Genomic DNA, 23,765 nt, shown 5'->3' with positions numbered 1-23,765 from the left:
TATCCGCGGTTGTTTCTTCGCGTTTCCACATCACAGTGACAATACTAACAGTTGACCTGAGCAGCTTTAGAAGGGATGGAATGTGCCCGGTGTGTATGTTACGACACATTCTGCTGTTATTGTTTCTATACTGGCAACACAACATTCCCCACGTACTTTTATAATGGCGCGTCATCTAGTGTCAATTCCGTATTATATGGAGGTGTCCAAATACTTGTGATCAGATAGTGTATATCCACGGAAGTTGAGGATTTGGGATTTTTCTAATCCGTGGCTCGCCTTTTGTAAACTGAAATAACATTAAATAATAGTTCTGTCCCAAGTTCCACACCACTTAAGTTCCAAACCACTTACTTTCTCCTTGTATGGAGATATTGGTTTCAGCTTAACGGCTACTATACTAACAAATATACCAAGTGACCCTAAGCAACGAACTGTATGTGGGTGTTTTTCGTTGTTAGGTTGTTTACCTCTTAGTGCATTAACAAAATGCTAAATGACGAAGGATATGAACATATTTTCCAGTGTTGTGTACTGTGGAACTGTTCCGAGAATATAACTGCGGAAGTTTTTGAAAAAAATTACAAACGTTATTATGAGGAAGGTGAGCAGTAGTATCCAGAGATTTTAGACTATATGGTGTTTGTGTGAAGGCGTGATCCCATCAGACTCTGAAGACTCGGAAAATCTTTAGACGTCATTGTTGTACACGATGACAAATGTGTCATGAATGTAGTGAGCTGCCCAAATCATGCTGAGTTTTATTGTTACCATCGCTAGCTGCGAAAGATACTTCAGCAAATTTAAGCCCATTCGTAGCTCGGAGCATCTTTGGAACAAAGTAGAATCAGTGATCTTTCTCGCTTACACAGTCAGATACGATTCTGAGAGAGTGACTGAGCTATTTGAAGTAGCGAACGCATGAAAATTTTATTTCCTGTTTAAGTCAATCACAAGTGACAAGAAAAGTCCTTAAGGTTTTACTAATTTTTGTTTTGTTCTTCTTAAAACTACACTACAGCCATTCGCTACGAGAAAAGTGCGCACCGTTGCAAAAGTTTTATTACTCTATTTTAATGAAACAGTAATATGAAAAGCTCTTTAGATACGGAAAATGTTACTAATGATTTTTATCGATTGTAAATGCCACGTAAACAAAACTATTTTCCTTTTGATTACGGTTCTAATTTCTATTGTTGTACAGTAATATGAAAAGCTCTTTAGATACGGAAAATGTTACTAATGATTTTTATCGATTGTAAATGCCACGTAAACAAAACTATTTTCCTTTTGATTACGGTTCTAATTTCTATTGTTGTACAGTGTAGGAACACAGTTAAGAGGTTGGGAGAACTCACCAGTTTTTACGTTAAAAGCATAAAACGGAAAGAATGCAACCGAAATAAAAGTCTTTTTAAAGTTTGACTCCACACAAAATTTTGTTGGTCTTTAAATGTAATACAGAACGCATTTACCATAATTTCTTTATATTAACAGTAGAACATAAAGGTTATACCCGCCAGGTTAGCCAAGAGCTCTAATGCGCTGCTTACTGGACTCGGGTAGGCCCCCCCAGCCCCGGATCGAATCCGCCTGGTGGATTAAGGACAAAGGCCGGTGCGCCAGCCGGCCAGGATGTGGTTTTAGGCGGTTTTCCACATCCCACAAGGTGAATACTGGGCTGGTCCCCACGTTCCGCCTCAGTTTGCACTATTTCATGATTTCCACTAGATGCAGACAGCTGGGGTACACTGCTACCATCCCGGTGTACAGGGTGGCGGTAGGGAGGGCATCTGGCCAGCCCTTCAAATTAACCGTGCCAAATCCGATTGTAACCCCGCCGACCCTGCGGAACTGTGGGGAAAAGGTGTCAGCAAAAGAAGAAGACGAAGAACGGTAAGGTCATTCTTTATCAAAGATTACAATAACGAATTAACAGGTTGTAGCATCCAAACCATAAGAGTGTTGATTATTTCTCTTTAATAGTGTTAAAGGTTCTTCTATCGCATTTACATCTAGACTTTCAAACTGAAAGTTTTTTGAAAAGGCTGACTAAAGACCTAAAGACTGAGAAGCAACTCTTGCGTACAATACCCAACGATTTATCAAGGGAATGTATATTTCCATTACGATTTATTGAAAGTTTCGAAAATGGAAAACTGACAAAGGGGGATAGAAGGAAGTGTAGGAACGAGCATTTAAAAATAAAATGAAGGGGGATAGGAGCAGCCGGCCGCGGTGGTCTAGCGGTTCTAGGCGCTCAGTCCGGAACCGCGAGACTGCTACGGTCGCAGGTTGGAATCCTGCCTCGGGCATGGATGTGTGTGATGTCCTTAGGTTACTTAGGTTTAAGTAGTTCTAAGTTCTAGGGGACTGATGACCACAGATGTTAAGTCCCATAGTGCTCAGAGCCATTTGAACCATTTTGGGGATAGGAGCATCGTAACGCCACTGCATGTCATACAACCTCACTGCCTGAGCATCCCATGCGCTTGTTTTGCATGACACACGGTCATATGCAGTGCACTGTCTCCACCTGTTGCATCACATTTCTGTTTTCGTCTCCATATTCCTTTATCTGCCGTGTATTGCCAGCCACCTGAAGCGACGATTTTCGCTGACTTTGGCAAACTGGCATTTTACTGTCCATCTCGGTCCCGGTGGTGTAGGAGCTATCATGAATTCAACTGGATAAAGAATCCGTTCATTTCACACGTTGATTCACGAGAGGCGTTCAATAAATAACGCAACACAGTTTTTCTTTGGCCAATTTCGGTTGAAAAAGTGCTGAAATTGTGGGACATTGTGGCATATTCCCGCTTCAGCACCTGTAGTTGCGATAGGTGGCAGCGCTGTAGGTATCCTTTAGAATGCCGTCTGTAACGAAGGTGCCTTCCAAGCAGACACCTGTCATTGAGTTTATTTAGGCAGAAACCACAGCATCACATATATTCATAGGCTCTTGGAAAATGTCTATGTATAGTAAACAACAGCACGGGGAATGATTGGGCGAGGCGTCTGTCATCATCGCAATCAGGTAGTGCAAACCTGACCGAGCTCGCAACTGTGAAATCGAAGTAGCGACTTCAGTACGTTCGTCGCCACAAAAATGCAAACGAACTTTTCCTTCTTCATGACGACGCAAGGTCTCACACAAGACGGCGCACCCGACAGGAGCTCACAAAACTCCAGTTGGCTGTTCTCCTTATCCACCCTACTGCCCGGATGTCGAACATTCTGACTTCCAAGTGTTTGGCCCAATGAAGGATGCATTCCGCCGAAAGCAGTACTTGGGTGATGGGGACGTTATTGATGCAGCAGAACGTTGGTTCTGGCGTCGGCCAGTAAAGTGGCACCACGAGGACATACATTCCCTCCCTGTAAGGTGACGCGAGGCCGTCACATTGAACGGAGATAATGTGGAAATCCTGTTTCGTAGTCAGAAGAGTGGGTAATAATATGATATTTTGGAATCCTGAATAAAACCAACCTGCTTTCAGAAAAAAATGTTACACTACTCCTTGAGTTCACTGAAAGCCAACTTCCGGATTTGCATTTGGAGAGATCGCCGTTACCAGAGAGCCTAGATTTGATTCGAAATTCTACACCTTAATATTTTACTGCTGTAGTCGAGCATGGTGGTCACACCTATTAAAGGTGTGAGGATTCACCAGGAAAGATACGTGGTTCGGATTCCACGTTAACCTGTATATCTCTTTCTCCCAGCTGGATAGCTAGGTGTGGTTAGAAACATTTAAGTCGTCGAAGCGGCGTACAATTGAAAGACTTTCACCAGGCCATTCAAACGCACGGTATTATTATTATTATTCTGTTGAGTTGTTTCCGCATAATGTTTCTCTGATAGTGTCCAATTTTATGTGTACAGTGATACACAGGGTGTTTTCGACGATTTGCGACTGTCGCGCAAATTTGGTTCTATATCCTTGATTGTAAAGTTAATTTGTATTTTTCATAAAACTTTTGGAAATAGTACTCACCATTGTGAGTAAGAGATGCATATTCTGTAATCACTGGTAGCAATATCTTCTCAGAAAACCGCTTCTGGATTATTGAATTGTAGGTAATGTTATAATTAGTGCAATATCATCACTTTCCTCTGTTAATTGGCCTGTTTCTTATAATATTGTGTTGGTAAATTTTTCGATCGTAGTGTAAACAATCTCTTTCTGATTCAACTACTAAGTTGCGCTGTTGTGTTCTGCGCATATCAGACGAATTATGGAATACTCGGACAATATAGGGTACCTTGATTTCTCATTTGTCGAGTAGTGCTCCCAAGCAGGGGGCATACGGTCTACTCCAAAACTTTCCGTAGTTCTCTCTAGTGACACCAATTCATCTCCAAATGGCGTAATTTTACAAAATCTTTGGAGACATGTACTCAAAAGTACGCAGTAATTATTTAAAATATACACTAACGATTTAATTTATACAATTTATTATGGAAAACAGTTACGTATTGCTCGATTTTTTGCTACGGATACAGATGGTTCTCTTTTTACTTTGTAAAGTCCAAGACGGCATGTCAGGCAATAAGGAAAACTTGGTATTCCATAAAACCCATCCTGACTCTGCAGTTATTGAGAACGAAGATTATAATTGTGGCTTACGAAAATAGATGAGTGGAAAACGAATCAATTTACTACATAAACAAATGATATTTTGAATTGAAAATAATAAATTTAACAGATCTTTATCGAATAAAAGTATAGAAGTACATTTCCTAATGCATATAAGTAATTTTTTTGACTAATTAAATTAGGAGCAATGTCAGAATTGTATTTTTTTGTACATGAGGTACGTTTTTCTCAAAATTCTAAACCAAATACGATTATCTGCATGTTTACATTCCTATTCGATATATTCCGAACTATTTTATGTTGAAATCCAAGTGCAAAGTCTTTTTTTAAAACAATGTTTACGGTGGCTTCTTAAACTAATTCAAATCTAAATATTATTGCGAAATAGTTGAAGTTTATGGTACTTGTGTTTGGGAGCTAAGAATGAGTTCGATTTGGAGATATAACTAGAAAAGTAAATGGTATTCCATAATACTAGAACTTGATCAAAAGAAGTAGATGTTTCTTTCACTTGTGCCTCTTCCCGTAGTTAGGCAGGGTCGGCATGGTTAATTGGATTTGGCAATCTTAGTGGAAGGGGTGGCCGGATGCCCTTCCTGCCGCCACCCCGTATCCCCCGAGACGGAATTAGTGTACCCCAACTGTCTGCGACTATTGTAATCCATGGAATAGTACGAAAGTGTTAAAATGTCTGGGAGCCATGTAACTGAGCCCAGTATTCACGTAGGGGGATGTGGAAAACCGCCTAAAAACCATATCCAAGCTGGCCGGCACACCGACAGTCGTCGTCAATCCGCCGGGCGGATTCGATGCGGGGCCGGCGCGCCTACCTGAGTCCAGGAAGCAGAGCATTAAAGCACTCCATCTTCAGGCCACAAGTGGCCCATCGGGACCATCCGACCGCCGTATCATCCTCAGATGAGGATGCGGATAGGAGGGGCGTGTGGTCACCACACCGCTCTCCCAGTCATTATGATGGTTTTCTTTGACCGGATCCGCTACTATTTGGTCGAGTAGCTCCTCAATTGGCATCACGAGGCTGAGTGCACCCCAAAAAATGGCAACAGCTCATGGCGGCACGGATGGTCACCAATCCAAGTGCCGGCCACGCCCGACAGCGCTTAACTTCGGTGATCTGGCGGGAACCGGTGTACCCACTGCGGCAAGGCCGTTGCCTAAACAGAGCATTAGCCCTCCTTTTTTTTTTAAATTCATTTTATTCTAAATTGTTCGTTGTCTACATTCGGGGCGGATGTCCCAGGACACCCGTTCAGGTTGTTCGTTGAGCAGTTCACTCAGTTTTTTGTTACAGGGGGTAGCTAGCCCCCTGACCGAACACCCTGAGCTACCGTGCCGGCTCCTATCGGCTAACCTTTCGGGTCAAAAGAAGTAGATCTGTAGCTAGTCCAAATACTCGAAACAACACCTTTCCTGCGATGTGTTAAGCTGTGATTCCATATTCTTCTCCTTTCTTTTCACTTGTGTTAATTCCGTCTAGTAGGGGCTCTACTGCCTTAAAGACATTGCAAATGCCATTTTTTACATTTATCTTTGTTTGCGTATGCACTTCTGCTCGCCATAGTCGTTACGTAACGGAGGGAAGTCGTGCGTATCTTCAGTCTATGAACTGAGTAGACTTTGTTCTGTGTAATCTCTACTTAAACTGTTTGTGCGTCGTAGTTTCTGAGACAGAAATTAGGGATCAATATTTGCCTAACTGAGCTTGGAAACCGCCTGTCCAACGCACTCTTGATGGATAGTTCACCACCCACTGTCGTTAATCCGCTAAGAGTATTCGATGCGGGTCTGGATCACCTTCCTGTCTCACAAACAAGTGCGCTGCCCAATAATCTATACCTGCTGGTTAAATCATGATTCCGTACACAGAGAAAAAACAGGTTGTTTTGTAACAAAAACGTGTTTATTTGCTAGATTGGCGTGCTGTATGCACTACAAGTGCGGTCGGGGAACTCCATCAGAGGCGGCGGGTGCTCCTACTCGAGCACGATGCGGGCTGGCACGGGCTGCGGGCGCAGGATGGTCTGACTGCGGTGCCAGCTGGACACGGCCCACGGCGAGTGCACCTGCGAGGTGGCGTCGCTGGTCACCGAGCTGGGGCCAGGCCCGGGGGCGGGCACCAGCGGGCGTGGGGGCGGCGGGGGCGGCGGCAGGTGCGGTGCGGGGGCGGGCGCCCAGGGCGCGGGCGCGGGGCCTGGTGCGGGTCCGGGACCGGGGGCGGGTCCCCAAGGTCCGGGGGCGGGTCCGGGGGCGGGCCCCCAAGGTCCGGGGGCGGGTCCGGGGGCAGGGCCCGGGCCAGGAGCCCAGGGGGCCGGACCCGGCGGGTACTGGGCGCTCGCCGCCGCCACTAACACCACCAGTAGACACACCTGAAATAATGAAACATGCATGATGAGCTGACCCATAAGAAGGTTCTTTACGTTTATTCCATTTACAGGCCCAAATATTTTATTCCAGCTGAGAATATATACAAGACCGAATTGTTTTGGTTTACAAGGATCTAAAACAAGATTGCGAAAGAAACTTCCTGGCAGATTAAAACTGTGTGCCGGACCGAGACTCGAATTCGCTCTATCAACTGAGCTACCCAAGCACGACTCACGCCCCGTCCTCACAGCTTTACTTCTGCCAGTACCTCGTCTCCTACCTTCCAAACTTTACAGAAACTCTCCTGCGAACCTTGCAGAACTAGCACTCCTGAAAGAAAGGAGTTGGTAGAGCACTGGCCCGTGAAATGCAAAGGTTCTGAGTTCGACTCTCGGTCCGGCACACAGTTTTAATCTGCCAGGAAGTTTCATTTCAGCGCACACTCCGCTGCAGAGTGGAAATCTCATTCCGGAAAGATAGTGGAATATCACATATCTTGTTCCACATTTATTTGGCACAGGCACTGAGTGGCTGGTACAGGAAATATTCAGTCATGGAGATAAATACTGGTGATGATACTCTTCACCCTCTTTTATTTAATGATGACCAGGTAATATTCATTCAAGCTGAAGAGGTTATGGAATACGTGCTAAGAAATTTTGAATGAGGGGTATAGCAAAAGGGGTCTTGGAACGACTCTGGCCGAGACGAAGTGAATGTTTATGGGAAAGGATCTGATGAAAATTGACGCAGAGGAACGATATATAAAATCTTGCAGAAGCTACAAATATTTGCGAACAATAATAGATACTCTGGTGCATATGACAGGGATATTAGTTCCAGAATAGGAGTGAGAAAGAACGTACTAAAGTTTTGCAGGACACAAAAAACTATTTCACAGTGTGGTCGAGGAGGTAGTTAGCTGAGATGTGGCCACGATCAAGAAAAGTTAGGAAGAAAAGTAGAACAGCGGAAGCGCACTACATTAGAAGATAGTACTGCACAGGCCTCCGCGGTCAGAGTCAGTTGAAATAAAAACTTTTAGAGTATGGTACCGTGTTATCAGGTAAACCAACGTCTTAGCCACCGTTACAGTGACCTTCTTCTGGATATATGGGAAGGAAATAGGCCACGCCATTTCAAAGGAACAATCCCAGTATTCTTCTTAAGCGCTTTAGGGAAATCGCAGCAAGTTAAATCTGAAAATCAAGACGGGATTTTGAAACACTAGCTACTCTAATACGAGGTAAATCATTAGGTCTGTCTGTTGGGATGTCCCCACTTTTATCAGAATCTTCGTCCCTGTAATCACGTCCATAGCGTTTGACAATAACGAATGGCGTGCGTATTCTGAAATTAGGTGTTTTTCAACGATAAAATGCTGAGAGCGAAAGGTTATCTAAAACTTGTACGGTAACCAGATTACAGTCACAAGAGCGCAGTGTGGACAAAGCAGTAAGCCAAACCAATGAGAAAATTGGAGAAGGAAATAAAGTTTAATGAGAAGAAATGAAAACTTTAACGTTTGCGGATGCCATGTAATTCTGTGTGTTTCCGCTAATGAATCGGAAGATCAGTCGAGCGGTCGTGATAAGATCTTGAAAAAGAGGCTTCCAGCATGAGCATCAAAAAGGGCAAAAACAAATTTAATATTTAAAATTGATAGGAGCTATTCGAATTAACTTAGACGATTGTGGGGGAATTATATTAGAAAATGAAAGTGATGAGATCAGTGAGATGTCGTAAGGCATTTACAGCATTTATGACTCATTTACACAGCTACAACCCACTTTTCATTCGTGACGAATGAGTACGTTACCAAAACGGTAGCTCACTGTTTTAGCCACAGGGTATCGCATATGTGAAATTCTTCCTGATTGTCAGACGGTTCGCGGCATTGTGTTGTCGCAACGTTACGGCGATTTTGCTACGCTTCATCTTCAGGGAAGGATACAAGTAGAGAACTTGTCGAAACTTTGCAACAACATGAAGCTGAGAAATTGACTCGGCTGAGAAATTGACAAGATTTCATCGAAGAAATTCTAGGGTATGACATTTAATTTGGCAGTTCAGCGAAACTACATTCCTTCAAAGGCTAAATGGATTTTGAATTCTAGTGACAATGTGCTCCGCCATTTTATTTAAATTTATTACTTTATACTTGCCAAATCCGTGAGAGGAGAATATTTCTGCTGTTTCCACGTCAAATAGAGAAGCTGATGGTGGCGAGCTCATCTGCTGAAGGCAAAGCGAACGTCTACTGTTACTAGCGAACCGTCATGTTGCGGGATACTCACCAGCTTGATCATGGCTGCTCTGCTACGTTGGCTGCTGTGTTGATCTGAGCTCTCCGCTGCCGCCCACTACCGACGGGCCGGTTTATATACCGCACACTCGGCCGCAGCTCCATTGCGCTCACCTTGGTGGGGGGACACTTTGGTTGGCGTCCCTTCACATCACGACGTGGTCTTGTTGGCCGGTGTCACGCTGCGTCACACACACACACACACACACACACACACACACACACCCACACACACACAAAAACCCACCCACCCACCCACCCACCCACACACACACACACACACACACACACACACACACACATACATACATACAAGCACACACACAAACCCATCCACATACACACACACAAACAAACAGTTCGGTGCCTCTGAGTGGTGGCCATGCTCCGTTAACCACAACTTATTTTCCGCATGAAGTTTAGTAGAGAGCTGGCCGGAGTGGTCGAGCGGTTCCAGGCGCTAGTCTGGCACCGCGCGGCCGCTACGGTCGCAGGTTCGAATCCTGCCTCGGGCATGGATGTGTGTGATGTCCTTAGGTTAGTTAGGTTTAAGTAGTTCTAAGTTCTAGGGGACTGATGACCTCAGAAGTTAAGTCCCATAGTGCTCAGAGCCATTTGAACCATTGTTTTTTTCTAGTAGAGATTTCATTAAAACAAGAATCTTTACTTCCGTCGAATCGACAGATTCGGCGATTGCTAGGGTTGTTCTTGATTCATTACGTGTTTTGCAGCCTGCGAAAGAAAATGAGGAAAAACTCTTCGTTATAGTTACGGGTTCTGCAGCCTACATAACTGAGGCTGCTAAGGATTTGCACCTACTGTATCACAACGCAGTTCGTGTGACTTGTTTAACACGTACTCTTCATCGGCTCGCAGAGGAAATTCGAGTGAATTTTGCAGAAGTAAATGACTTAACTGCTTACGTGGAAAAAAATATGTCTGAAGTCCCCATCAAAAGTGAATTAGCGAGTAAAATTTGATGCTATGAAAATTCGTCACGTCGTATTATTTCTCTTTATTATGGTTTAGAGTTACTTAACATTAGCTGAATACTTTGTATCTGCGACAATAAGCGTCACAAATAGCACATCCTTGATCTTTTGTATGTTTAATTTTTCAGAGGTTTCACTTCCTGATCAGAGCAGCATAAGAACAGTCACACGCCATGAAATTCCTCTCGCTAGTGTTTTCACTGTTGTCCTGATGTTGCACAAATGCAGAAAACAATGACATAGGAACCGAAAAGCTCTGACGGTGCAATCAACAACGCTGAAAACATATATCAAAATGAACAAAAAGCAAGTTGTCAAATACACTTATACACAAAACAAACACAAAGAACAACACAAAATGTTTCTTATCCGTCATTAGTTAAATAACACGAATCTTTTGAGATAATTTTTAGGAAAGGTAAAAATTTCTATAGAAATTGTCTTTCTAATTGCCTTCGAAGTACATCATTCCATGGTTTTATTAATCTTACAATTAGATTCGATAGCTTTTTTGGTGTCACCGCCAGACACCACGCTTGCTAGGGGTAGCCGCGGTCCGTTAGTATACGTCGGACCCGCGTGTCGCCACTATCAGTGATTGCAGACCGAGCGCCGCCACACGGAAGGTCTAGAGAGACTTCCTAGCACTCGCCCCAGTTGTACAACCGACTTTGATAGCGATGGTTCACGGACAAAATACGCTCTCATTTGCCGAGACGATAGTTAGCACAGCCTTCAGCTACGTCATTTGCTACGACCAAGCAAGGCGCCATTATCAGTTACTATTGATATTGTAAATAATGTACAGACCAGAGCTACGTTCAACATAAATGGATTAAAGTTAAGTATTCCACCATCTGCGTCCGTTTTTCTACATTCTAATTTCCATGTCCTGTTCCAGACCTCACGCCAGCCTGCGAGAGCTTAGACGCGTGCCTTTTGGCTTCCTCTATTCATACGGGTTGGCTCTCCTGCCAGCCCACAACAGCATTTAAAATATATTTCGATCCTACCATGAAGGTTACAACAAGCTGAGATCCAACCCCATAATAAGTTCTTTATGCAAAACGTTTCTTCGTTCGTTGTCAGGTTGTAGACTTATCGGACTGTTGAAGAAACGATACCATCTTGGAGCAAGAGAATACCAGGCAGTCCTATAGAATGGTAGAGGGAATCCTAACTCGGAGAGCGTTTACAGTTTCGGCATTTGCTTTATAGTCAAGAATAAGTTCCTGAAAACCGTGGTGGTACCAGTGGGTTGTTGTTGGTGTTGTTGTGGTCTTCAGTCCTGAGACTGGTTTGATGCAGCTCTCCATGCTACTCTATCCTGTGCAAGGTTCTTCATCTCCCAGTACCTACTGCAACCTACATCCTTTTGAATCTGCTTAGTGTATTCATCTCTTGGTCTCCCTCTACGATTTTTACCTTCCACGCTGCCCTCCAATACTAAACTGGTGATCCCTTGATGCCTCAGAACATGTCCATCCCTTCTTCTAGTCAAGTTGTACCACAAACTTCTCTTCTCCCCAATCCTATTCAATACCTCCTCATTAGTTATGTGATCTACCCATCTAATCTTCAGCATTCTTCTGTAGCACCACATATCGAAAGCTTCTATTCTCTTCTTGTCCAAACTATTTATCGTCCATGTTACACTTCCATACATGGCCACACTCCATACAAATACTTTCAGAAATAACTTCCTGACACTTAAATCTATATTCGATGTTAACAAATTTCTTTTCTTCAGTAACGCTTTCCTTGCCATTGCCAGTCTACATTTTATATCCTCTGTACTTCGACCATCATCAGTTATTTTGCTCCCCAAATAGCAAAACTCCTTTACTACTTTAAGTGTCTCATTTCCTAATCTAATTCCCTCAGCATCACCCGACTTAATTCGACTACATTCCATTATCCAGTGGGTTGTAACCGTAAATAATTTATTTCTTGTGTAACAGTCACTAGTTAATAATGTGAGGCAACTGTTCGAGAATCTTTTCACGTGCGACACTATGTACAGACTACCTCGACGTGTATGCTTTGTTGATATGGGAACATATTTTTATCCTCTTTATTCTCTACCCTAACTGCCCCGATGTATAGTCGTGGATCTTTTCAGCCAATTAGTAGGCGACCTGGTAGTGGGGCAGACAGGTCCCCAATAGAGAATAAATGAGAGGGTGTTACCGGTTCCGGAACTTATCTAACAACCGAGGGAAACCTCCTTAAACCTTGTTCGGAACCGGACATTAGAATCATTTTAATTTATTTCTCGGATAAGTGTTACTAAGTGCCTAACACAATAACTAGAATTTACTGTGTGTGTGTGTGTGTGTGTGCGCGCGCGCGCGCGCGCGCAAATGTAATGGTATTTTGTGCGGTGTTCATTCTCCACTCAAAGAAGTAGAGCGGGAATTTGCGATGTGGCTAATTGTAGAGTTCTTTGCAGCCAATTTTCGGGTGATCTGATAAAGCGACACGGTGGACTCCCACTACTTTTTCTTCTGAAGGAGATACCGTGAGCAATTTCGTCACATGTATCCAGTTTTAAAGTAGATAAAAGTTAACGGGTGATTGGCTGTGCACTTAATTAATCGGAATTAGTAATTATAATATAGTTATTGACAGCGTTGGTGGACAAGGAGACTGCAGAAAATAATATTACACCCTACTATAGTACTTAAATCCATGGCTTCAAATTCATTTCAAATTTTTTTCCCCACAGACTTAAATATCCTCTGTGTGCCATATTGCATTGCGAATAGAATCTATGCACAAATATTCGTTGTGTAGTGGGTCTGGTAATGAATAGAAAACAGTTGAGAATCCGCTAATTCGACTTTCAAATGTTGGCATGGAGCTGTCGATAGTATTGTTACTACTTCTTGACTTAATGGAATTCTGAAATTAATTGTTTGCAATTCTTCCGCTGTTCTTCTTCATCATAATTAGATCCTCTTGTTTTTACTAAGTGGCTGCAGTGGTCCAGCGGTTAGAACACTAGACTTCGGCCTTTGAGGCGCCGGGTTCATTCCTGAACAGGGCAGGGGATTTTTCCTCGTTCCAATCACTCTGGCAATGCCCCAGCTCCACTCAGCCTATCTTATGACTGCCGGGGATCTTTCTCAGGCATAACAGGTGGTGTGGGAGATGGGAGAGCCACTCTCCTCCTCCTAGTGCTGTGGCAAGAAGCCAGATGCTTTACTTTTTAATTTTTAATTTTTACAGAATCAGTTTTCCGCACCCAGTGAGTAAATTATTACAATTTATAAAGGGGAACGTTCTGTGCCTCATCAGTCTTTCAACTGGTTTGATGCTTTCCTCCAACCTGTGTTACCTTGCGTGCTTTTTTTTACTTCTACATAAGTACGACATCAAAAAACATTTTTAATCCCTTTTGTGTACTGCAGTCTTCGGCTACATCACCTTCCATCTCAAAATCCAGAATATCTTTTCTCTCACGTGCCTTTCAAGTTTTCTCTTCAAGTCATAATTCTTCTGACTGGAATGATGTAGTCCACCCCGGGTTCGATTCCCAGCTGGGTCGGAGATTTTCTTCGCTCAGGGACTGGGTGTTGTGTTGTCCTAATAATCATCATTTCATCCCCATCGACGCGCAGGTCGCCGAAGTGGGGTCAAATCGAAAGACTTGCACCCGGCGATCGGTCTACCGGACGGGAGGACCTAGTCACACGACATTAACATTAAATGTAGTTCTTCATGGTTTTCCCTCATGTTGTAATTTCGTCGTCTTATAGTATTGCTTAATTATACCTAACGTTCTGAATTCTCATATAACCAGTTATACTTAACGTACTCCGTTATTAGTAGTTCACATTTCAGGTTTTGTATTCCCTATAACGATTGTCCTCTACAATTTCATGTAGCACCAAGGAAGTGAAGCCCTGATTTCTTAACGCATGCTCTATCATATTGTTCCTTCTTCTGGTCAGTTTTTTACGTATTCCCATCCTCTTTGATTCTTAGGAGATTCTCATTTTTTATGCTATGAATCCACTTATTTTCAGCATACTACATTAACTCTATATATTTTCCTTTCCGGTTCTCCAACAGGTTCACTTGAATTTCTGCTCTAGACGTGCATTATCAGAATTTTCTTTCTCCAGAAGTACGTTCGAGATAAGAAAATTTATTTTGATGAGCAATGCTCCCTTCACCTGTACAAATTAGTTTCTGATGCCCACCTTGGTTCATTCTTTATGCCTACTTTTGCTTTAGCAGAATTTCTTCGTCTACTGCATGAACATCACCTAGTACTGCATATCTGCAAAATGGTAATACCCAGTCGTTAACTAAATCTATAAAATGGTTATTTACTTTCGAAAAACGGTATTTATGTTTTAAATTTCAAAATGCATTTGTTTTAAAATCTGCAAGAACACGCCAATCTCCAAAATGGACGATTTTTTATTGACTTTTCACAGAAAATTTGAACGTAGCTTGGGGCAAGATATTGACTTTACTTCGTCAGAAACCGGATCACGGATAAAAATAAATCGTAATTTAAAGTCCTATCCAAATTCATCTGCTCATGTCCGAAGGAACAGACACCACGCATTCATTTAATTGATTTGCCTCGAATCCGCAACATTCAGGGCGGATGCACTCTTATGTTCGACCTCCATCCGGAATTTAGAATTTGTACCTATAGAGGACATGGGAGGGGGTGGGGGTGTTGTGTGCTGTCCTTAGGTTAGTTAGGTTTAGGTAGTTCTAAGTTCTAGGGGACTGATGACCATAGATGTTAAGTCCCATAGTGGTCAGAGCCATTTGAGCCATTTGAGGGGGCGGGGGACGGTGGATAGATGGCGCTATGGGGAGTTGGGCGGGGAGCCTGCCGAGATTGTTCGTGTAGTTGCGATAAACACTGTGCCCGGAAGAGGTCTCGGGTTCGAGTTCCGGCTAGGCACACATTTTAATTCGCCACCGCTGATCTGCGTAATGTCCCGATGCAGCTGATATCATTAGTTCCCTTCCATTTTCCCCTTTTCTTCAATTTACATAATATGTATCAGAGCTGTGGATTTCTACGTGGTATCCGTTCTTTCAGACATCTCCGAAAGTCAGACACCATGCACTCATATAATGGACCTTAGTGTCAAATGCTTGTCGCATGGCCAGATGTTAGTATGCAAAACAGCTCTCCGTTCATGTCTCCAATCATACAGCTTCAAAAGTTGTGCACAAAAGCGTTTTGCAAGTCAAAAATATAGCGTGTCCGGGTGACACATACAACAGTATAGAAGTAATAACTTGAGAAGTAATTCAGGTGCTTATTGACTGTGTTTCAAGACGTATGGTAGATCCATATGTCTTTTTAGACATCTAATACACCTCGATATGCGTGCCATTACTGGCGCTACAGACGTCTGATCTCTATTCCACTTCTTTCCGAATATTTTGCAACACTGTAGGCATAAAATTTGCGATAGCTGCATGAATGCGATGGTGCAGATCTACACTCTTGTGGTGCACTTGACCTGCGGTCGTCGCGCGGTGACGCTGCAGCAGTCCGCATATGCAAAGGTGTGTTGGTGCATGTCAGAGTACAGTGCAGCAAGTAAGCGTGCAGACGTTTTCAGACGTGCTAATGGTGATTGTGAGTGGAAGATAGCTCAAAGAACACATATTGATGACGTTGTGAGGGGTAAAATATTAGGGCGACTGGAGGCTGGTCAAACACAGCAGGTCGTAGTATGGGCCCTCCGTGTGCCACAAAGTGTGATCTCAAGATTATGGCAACGATTCCAGCAGACAGGAAACATGTCCAAGTGCTATAGTACGGGACGTCCACACTGTACAACACCACAAGAAGACCGATATCTCACCATCAGTGCCCGCAGACGGCCATGGAGTACTGCAGGTAGCCTTGTTGGGGACCTTACCACAGCCACTGGAACAGTTGTCTCCGGACACACTGTCTACAGACGACTGAACAGACATACTTTATTCGCTCGGAATCCTGCAAGGTGCATTCATCTGACACCTGGTTACAGGAGAGCCCGTAAAGCCTGGTGTCAAGAACACAGTACATGGTCATTGGAACAGTGGTCCCACGTTATGTTCACGGACGAGTCCAGGTAGTCTGAACAGTGCTACTCACCGGGTTTTCATCTGGCGTGAAGCAGGAACCAGATACCAACCCCTTAATGTCTTTAAAAGGGTCCTATATGGAGACCATGGTTTGATGGTGTGCGGTGGGATTATGATTGGTGTACGTACACCCCTGCATGTCTTTGACAGAGGAACTGTAACAGGTCAGGTGTATCGGGACGTCATTTTGCACCAGTATGTCCCCCTTTTCAGGGGTGCAGTGGGGCCCACCTTCCTCCTGATGGATCATAACGCACGGCCCCACCGAGCTGCCATCGTGGAGGAGTACCGTGAAAAAGAAGATATCAGGCGTATGGTGTGGCCTGCCTGTTCTCCTGAACTAAGCCTCTTCGAGCACGTCTGGGATGCTTTCGGTCGATGTTTCGCTGCATGTCTTCAAACCCCTAGGACACTTCAGGAGCTCCGGCAGGCACAGGTGCAAGAAGGGGAGGATATAACCCAGCAGCTGCTCGACCACTTGATGCAGAGAATGCCAACCCGTTGTGCGGCCTGTGTACGTGTGCATGGTGATCATATCCCATACTGATGTCGGAGTACATGCGCAGGAAGCAGTGGCGTTTTGTAGCACATGTGTTTCGGGACGGTGTTGTCAACTTACCACCAATTCCATGGACTTACAGATCTGTGTCGTGTGTGTTCCGTATGTGCCTATGCTATTAGCGCCAGTTTTGTGTAGTGCCACGTTGCGTGGCACCACATTCTGCAATTATGGTTAATTTATGAGCATGAGTGTAATAGATCATGAAGTGGTCTACTACACGTGATTGTTGATGAACTCCCATAGAAAATAATCAAATAGCGTAATGTCTGGGCTTCTAGGGGGCCAAGCAATCGACGAACTACCGCTCCCAGTCCAGCGACCTGGGAACACATGACCGAAGAAATTCCTCACAATGTTCGCAAAATGACATGGTGTGCCATCTTGTTGAAAGATCCCGTCACGAGAACGTTGTGGCCCAGCATAAAGCTCCAGCACGTCTAAGTGCGTCCATGTGACTACTGACGGCCGTTTATGTGAACAAAGGAGTTACGCATATGCAGAAGTGGTACTAGCTGCCGCAGACAAAAACAGGAAACATTTTAAGTTAACATATTTGTGGAAGAAAACCGCCAATAAATATCTGAACTGTGTCTCAAGTTATTATATTTTATATTATTATACGTTTAAACTGGATACCCGTACATTCCAAGCGTACAGAGTCTCAGCCATTAATATTAATAAGTACCTGGGCAAGGCCGGGATTCTCGGCTAGTAAGTTTTAGACCCAGTCGGTGAAGTGTTGGTGTTGGTGCAAATTTATCTCTGACATTTCGCCTCCTTGCTCGTATAGGACGAGGGAGCTGAAAGATGAATAAACACATGCATAAAACACTGGAGGTTCTGATTTGAATACATCGACGTTTCATGCCACAAACGTTCAATAATTGTAGTGGTTCCCCATTCCCGGACTCTTCTACTGAAAAGGAACAACACAGAGAACCTTTCTGGCGCGATACAGTACTGCAAGGATATAAGTTGGCGCTGTTAGCAGCCCATTAGTTAAAACTGAATATGGAAGGCCGCGTTGGATTAATTGCAAGAGCCAAACCTGTGAGTCAGTACTACAATGCCGGAAAAAAATTAGTACACCCTGTTAGAGGTTTCCAGTTCACTCAAGATTTATTGTTACAACAGTGCTTATAGAGTAGATGAAATGATTACGTTTACAGATCAGTAGCACAAGCGGTTTTGACATGCCAGGTATCGATCCATGCTGAAACATCCATATTAGTTGGTGACATAGCTTCCACGCACTGGCATCCCGTCGATCATACAGATGGCGAATACTGTTCTGGGATACGTTAATCCACGTCTGCTTGAACCGTTCATGTAGTTATGTAATAGTTGTTGGTTAACGAGCCGCATGAGTTAATTCGTATCCCACCATATCCCACACGGGCTGGATTGGAGACAAGTCTGGAGATCATGCTGGCCAAGGAAACTCCTGCATGTATTTCAGACCACGTCGAGTTTCACGGTGCGAGCATTATCCAGTTGCAACAACAGTTCAACTTCCTGTTGCAAGAATGGCAAAACAACAGGTCTAACAACATTCCAGACGTGCCGAGGGCAGGTTAGCATTCCTCCAGAAACACTAAAGGTGAACGAGGGTTGTAATTTGTTGCAGCCCAGAGCGTGAGGCCTGGGGTGGAGCCAGTGTGTCATGAACCAATGCACACTTCGAGATAGTGCTTACTAGGTCTACGTCGTACGCGCAGACGACCATCACATGCGTGCAGGAAGAATCTGCTTTTATCACTGAAGACCGCGGCGTGCCATTTCATCTTCCAAGGGATCCGCTGCCGGCATCAGCCAAGCTGTGCACGTCGATGCTGTGGAGTGAGTGTAAGACAAGCGGGAGGTGCGCGTGCCCGTAGTTCCACAGCTAGTAACCGGTTCGCTACAATTATGTTGACACGTCTGGGCTCACAAACCGTCTTATCTGTGCTGTGGTAGCTGCACGACCCTCCACTACAGCCCCTACAATATGACGATCGTGGCGGGCGTCCGGGTTGTGTGGACGCCGACAACCTCGTCTACAGGTGTGAGAGAGCTCATGTGACCACTGACACCAGCATCATTGCACAACTGACCCAGTACGTTCAACTTGTGTGACAGTTCTCCAAAAGGGCTATCACGCCACTCGATGGTATGGTTGTCTGCCTGCTTCACACGTTTGCACCACACCGAACCCTCTGGCTGTCAGCATTACCTATTAAAGAGATGACACTCTGGTAGCTGTGCCACTAAGCTACTATCCTCCAGGTTTCATATGCGGTCATTTTATAAAAAAACAATGTTCAAATGTGTGTGAAATCTTATGGGACTTAACTGCTAAGGTCATCAGTCCCTAAGCTTACACACCACTTAACCTAAATTATCCTAAGGACGAAGACACACACCCATGCCCGAGGGAGGACTCGAACCTCCGCCGGGACCAGCCGCATGGTCCGTGACTGCATCGCAGCGCCTGAGACCGTTCGTCTAATCCCACGCGGCATTGGAACAAATTCGATGTCACATTTCCAGGTATACTAATTTTTTTCACCCCAAGTGTATGTGTTTCACTGACTGTTCCAGAAACTTACCTGCTTAACTCTTATCTTCTAAATTTGTGTTGTTGTCCCCATTGGCATTATTCTCCTTATGTCGTGGTTTGTAAAATTACTGTTTCTGATAGAAAAATTCAGTATGGTTTGTAGGACTGCTGATACTGATACTGCAACGGTGTTCCAAATCCTTAATTTAAGAAAAGGCATGTAACCTCATTTATTCGTGTAGGTGAAATAAAACACTTATACCTTGCGATATAAAACAATGAAAACTACTTCGAAAAACAAAAAAAAAAACAAAAAAGTAAATAAACTCTGTCTGAGCTGGCCTCGGAAAGCCCACAGTACCGACCGACATTCGCATCATCATCCTCAGCCGATAGGTCCCACCTTATGCGGTCGTGGAGGGCCATATCGTCAGCACATCGCCCTTCCGAAAATTGTCGGTTTTCATGACGGCAGAGGAAGCTACTTCGGCATATCGAAGTTCATAAATGAATATAATAATAATCGCGATATCTGATGAAACTACACGGAGCACCAAAAAAATTAAACATAACTTCACAGTCTTTTCGTGTAAGAAAATTAACACCAGTTTACAATTTCCGAGGTAGGAGACGAGATAGTGCCAGAAGTAAAGCTGTGAGTCGTGCTTGGGTAGCTCTGTTGGTAGAGCACTTGTCCGCGAAAGGCAAAGGTCCCGAGTTCTAGTCTCTGTCCGCCACACAGTTTTAATCTGCCAGGAAGTTTCATATCAGCGCGCAGTCCGCTGCAGAGTGAAAATCTCATTCTACAATTTTCGATGCTACATTATCATTTATATCACCTTTTACTTACACGAAAATAAGTAATACAATATATCTTGAGTGGTACGTCTTTACATCATGGAGAGCGGCTAACTGACTTACGCTTGCAATCATAGAGCTCACTTTCGTGATATCTCGTCCACGTCCGACATTACAGTGATGTAATGTATCTGTTGTCTTTATCATGTTAATTTTCCGGATTCCGCACCTCAATCAATAAAAATGGAAACTTTATAGGATCATTTTCTTGTCAGTCCGTCTGTCTGGCTGCCTGTTCGACTGGTAAAAACCCTCGTTCTCAGAAACGGGAAGATATATTATGTCGAAATTTATGTCAGTTACTAAGGTTTGCAATCACTTGACTGTGTAGAATTTTGAAGCTTCTCAGCCACTGCAGTCAAAAGGTACCGTCTTTTATGTCATACATTTTGATACTCATAAACTCACTCATCGAGACTTGTAGCGTACTTCCCGTTGAGCTAGAATCGTGAAATTTGGAAAGAAGCAATATTTCACCGTACAACGAAAGGGAAAAGTCCAAAAATGGTTAATTTGTAATTATATCTCACGAAGAAATTTTTTTCTAATTTTGTATCAGACTGGCTGGTTGTCGATCTGTCTTTTAAGACCCCTTTGTCTCAGGAACGGGCAGACGTATCACGTTCAAATATATGTCACATACCAATGCTGATGATTATTTGGTGGTGTAAGATATTGAGGCTTCTAAGTCAATGCAATCAAAAGATACGGCAGTTTATGTCACATACTTTGCTGGTTGCTAATCACTCATCAAAACGTAAAGGGTATCTTCCGAAGGTCTAGAGTCATGAAATTTGCCAAGAAGCAAGGTTTTACTGTAAAAGTAAAGAAAAAGTCTGAAAACTGTGGAGTTGTAATTACATCAAACAAAAAAAATGTTTTACTTATTTGTCATCCGACTGTCCGTCCGTACGACCGTTTGTTACGCTCCATTTTTCTCAGTAACGGTTTCTCGAATAAAGTTGAAATTTATGTAACATACTTAGGTCTATGGTGCCTTGACACCAAACTAAAAGTTACTTCCTAAGTCAATGCAATCAGAGGACACGGCATTTTATGTCATATTTTTTTGATACTCATGAACTCACACATCAAAATTCATAGGGTCCTTCCCGTAGATCTAGAACATGAAATTTACCAAGAAGAAAAGGTTTCACAGTACAGATAAAGGGAAAAATCTTTTGTCATTTGTTATCTGGTTTCAAATTTGAAATTAAAACATTCTTGAAAGCCTTGGAATCTCTGGGACCGATATCTTACGAGCATCAATGTCAATAGCAGGCAATAATCGTCTATGTAGTCGATTCCCAGAATGGATGAACTGTCTATGTACATAATTAAGTTTGTACGGAACTCCAAGTGCACGAGTCCTACGCGCACCTGGCCACTATTTTGGTATATTAAATCAAATTACTAAGGATCGACATGGTAAAAGAGTTCAGCATTTATGATAAGTCAGACATTAAACATTATTACTGGCGCCAAATTTGATACGGGACTTTCCCGTCGTTGAAGGACAAAGTAGCTTACTGTCAGAACTTATTCACGCTGTGGGCTGTTAGTGTGACATTTTTCGCAGAGCTCAGAGACTTTGGGCTGCGGGAGCCAAAGGAAATGCCCATCCTGCTTCTTGCAGACCATAACTTCCGAGTGATGTTTATGCAGACTAAATTCCCCCGTCAAGTATTTGTTCAATTGACACTAAAGGACTGCATTCCAAGGTGATCAGTTAGGAAACGCACGCCCAAGCAGATGGAGATATCCAGCTGTGATTAACACAGCCAGTCAGCGTTGTTGGCACTCAACTTCCGTTTTTCCCCCAGCTAAAGGTAGGAAGAACACTTTCATTTTATTCGATTTTAGTGTTGTTAACGAGTACACAACTGATGATTTTGAGTGCATGGTAATTACTCAAATAGTGTCGTTAATCCTACAATTAAACTTTTTGAACGTTACAGTATTTCTGTACTATAATTTGCTTTCTTCGTTCTATTGCATTAAAAGGGTACCTTAATTGGAACCTACAACTATGTGGCTTTACATGTTTGTGCTAGTATTGGGTTTCCTCATGGTGCCTGTTCCCATTCAACGGTTCTTTTTCAGTGAGAAACGCCCTTTCATTTCCCTGTCACACACACACTTCTGCTGTCAGTCGTAACGTTTAGGATTGTCGGGTAAGCCGACGTGATACAGTTCGCCGATGTATGCAGTTCCTAGCAGCGACGTCATCAGATCAGTTTCTCTACATACCCTTCGTCATCGTTTATCAGGAATAAAAAGTTCCTGTGCTTGGAGCTCAGTTTCAGATCGTGCAGGTGGCAAATAAATTTGCATTGCACGAGTTTCGTCTACAAGATGAAGCTCATTAGACGTGTATTTATTAATGTGATAACTGCGCGGGGTACCCGCGTAGTTGCGGGCGTCTTGCCACGGTTCGCGCGGCTCTCCCCCCCCCCCCCCCCCCCCCCCCCCCCCCGCGGAGGTTCGAGTCCTCCCTCGGTCATAGATGTGTGTGTGTTATCCTTAAAGTAAGTAAGTTTAAGTTAGATTAAGTAGTGTGTAAGCAAAGGAACGAATGACCTCAGCAGTTTGGCTCCATATGAACTTACCGCAAATTTCGATTTTCATTAGCCGGCCGCGGTGGCCGTGCGGTTCTAGGCGCTCAGTCCGGAACCGCTTGACTGCTACGGTCGCAGGTTCGAATCCTGCCTCGGGCATAGATGTGTGTGATGTCCTGAGGTTAGTTAGGTTTAAGTAGTTCTAAGTTTTAGGGGACTGATGACCACAGATGTTAAGTCCCATAGTGCTCAGAGCCATTTGAACCATTTTTTTCATTAATGTGGCAATATTCCTGGTTAAGATTCACTAAGCTGTTTCCTTCTTCCACTTTTCTATAAAATTCTCGTCCACCTTGCAAGACTACTAGCGCTGCCATTAAAACTTCCGAGTCACATTGTGCTGCACGGCATCATTTCTGAAAATTGAGTGAAAATCAGGATAAAACATGTATCAAAATTTTAGCTGAACGTTGTGCTTCACTTTTCAAGACATTGGTAGGCAGTCAGCATAAAACATTTTATCTACATCTACAGCTATATAACTACTCTGCAATTCACAATTAAGTACCTAGCAGGGGGGTTCACCGAACCACTTTCAAGCTATTTCCCTGCCGTTACACTCTCGAAAACCCCGCTGGAAAAACGAATATTGAAATCTTTCTGCGCGAGCTCTAATTTCTCTTATTTTTACAAGAAGATCATTTCTCCCTACGTTTGCGCACGCCAATAGGATATCTGCTCAATCGGAGGAGAAAGATGGTGATTGAAATTTCATGTGAAGAACGTGCTGCATCGAAAAACGCCATTGTTTTAATGTTCGCCGCCCCAATTCGTGTAGCATATCCATG

At 43.6% G+C, this 23,765-nt stretch overlaps 1 long non-coding RNA gene across 2 annotated transcripts in view; it reads right to left on the bottom strand.

Moving 5' to 3' along the window:
- LOC124777765 overlaps positions 1-23,765 on the bottom strand; it is a 1,006,492-nt gene that overhangs the window by 180,417 nt on the left and 802,310 nt on the right. Inside the window, exon 3 of one of the 2 annotated variants that reach the window (XR_007015777.1) lies at positions 6,870-6,988. The exons of the other annotated variant lie outside the window; for it this stretch is intronic. This is a non-coding gene — a long non-coding RNA (uncharacterized LOC124777765). Of the gene's footprint in view, positions 1-6,869; positions 6,989-23,765 lie in introns of those variants that run through there. 2 annotated transcript variants of the gene reach the window in all.

This window comes from Schistocerca piceifrons, chromosome 2, assembly GCF_021461385.2.
Source record: "Schistocerca piceifrons isolate TAMUIC-IGC-003096 chromosome 2, iqSchPice1.1, whole genome shotgun sequence".
NCBI classification, from domain to species: Eukaryota; Metazoa; Arthropoda; class Insecta; order Orthoptera; family Acrididae; genus Schistocerca; species Schistocerca piceifrons.
This window is presented reverse-complemented; position numbering and strand designations above follow the sequence as displayed.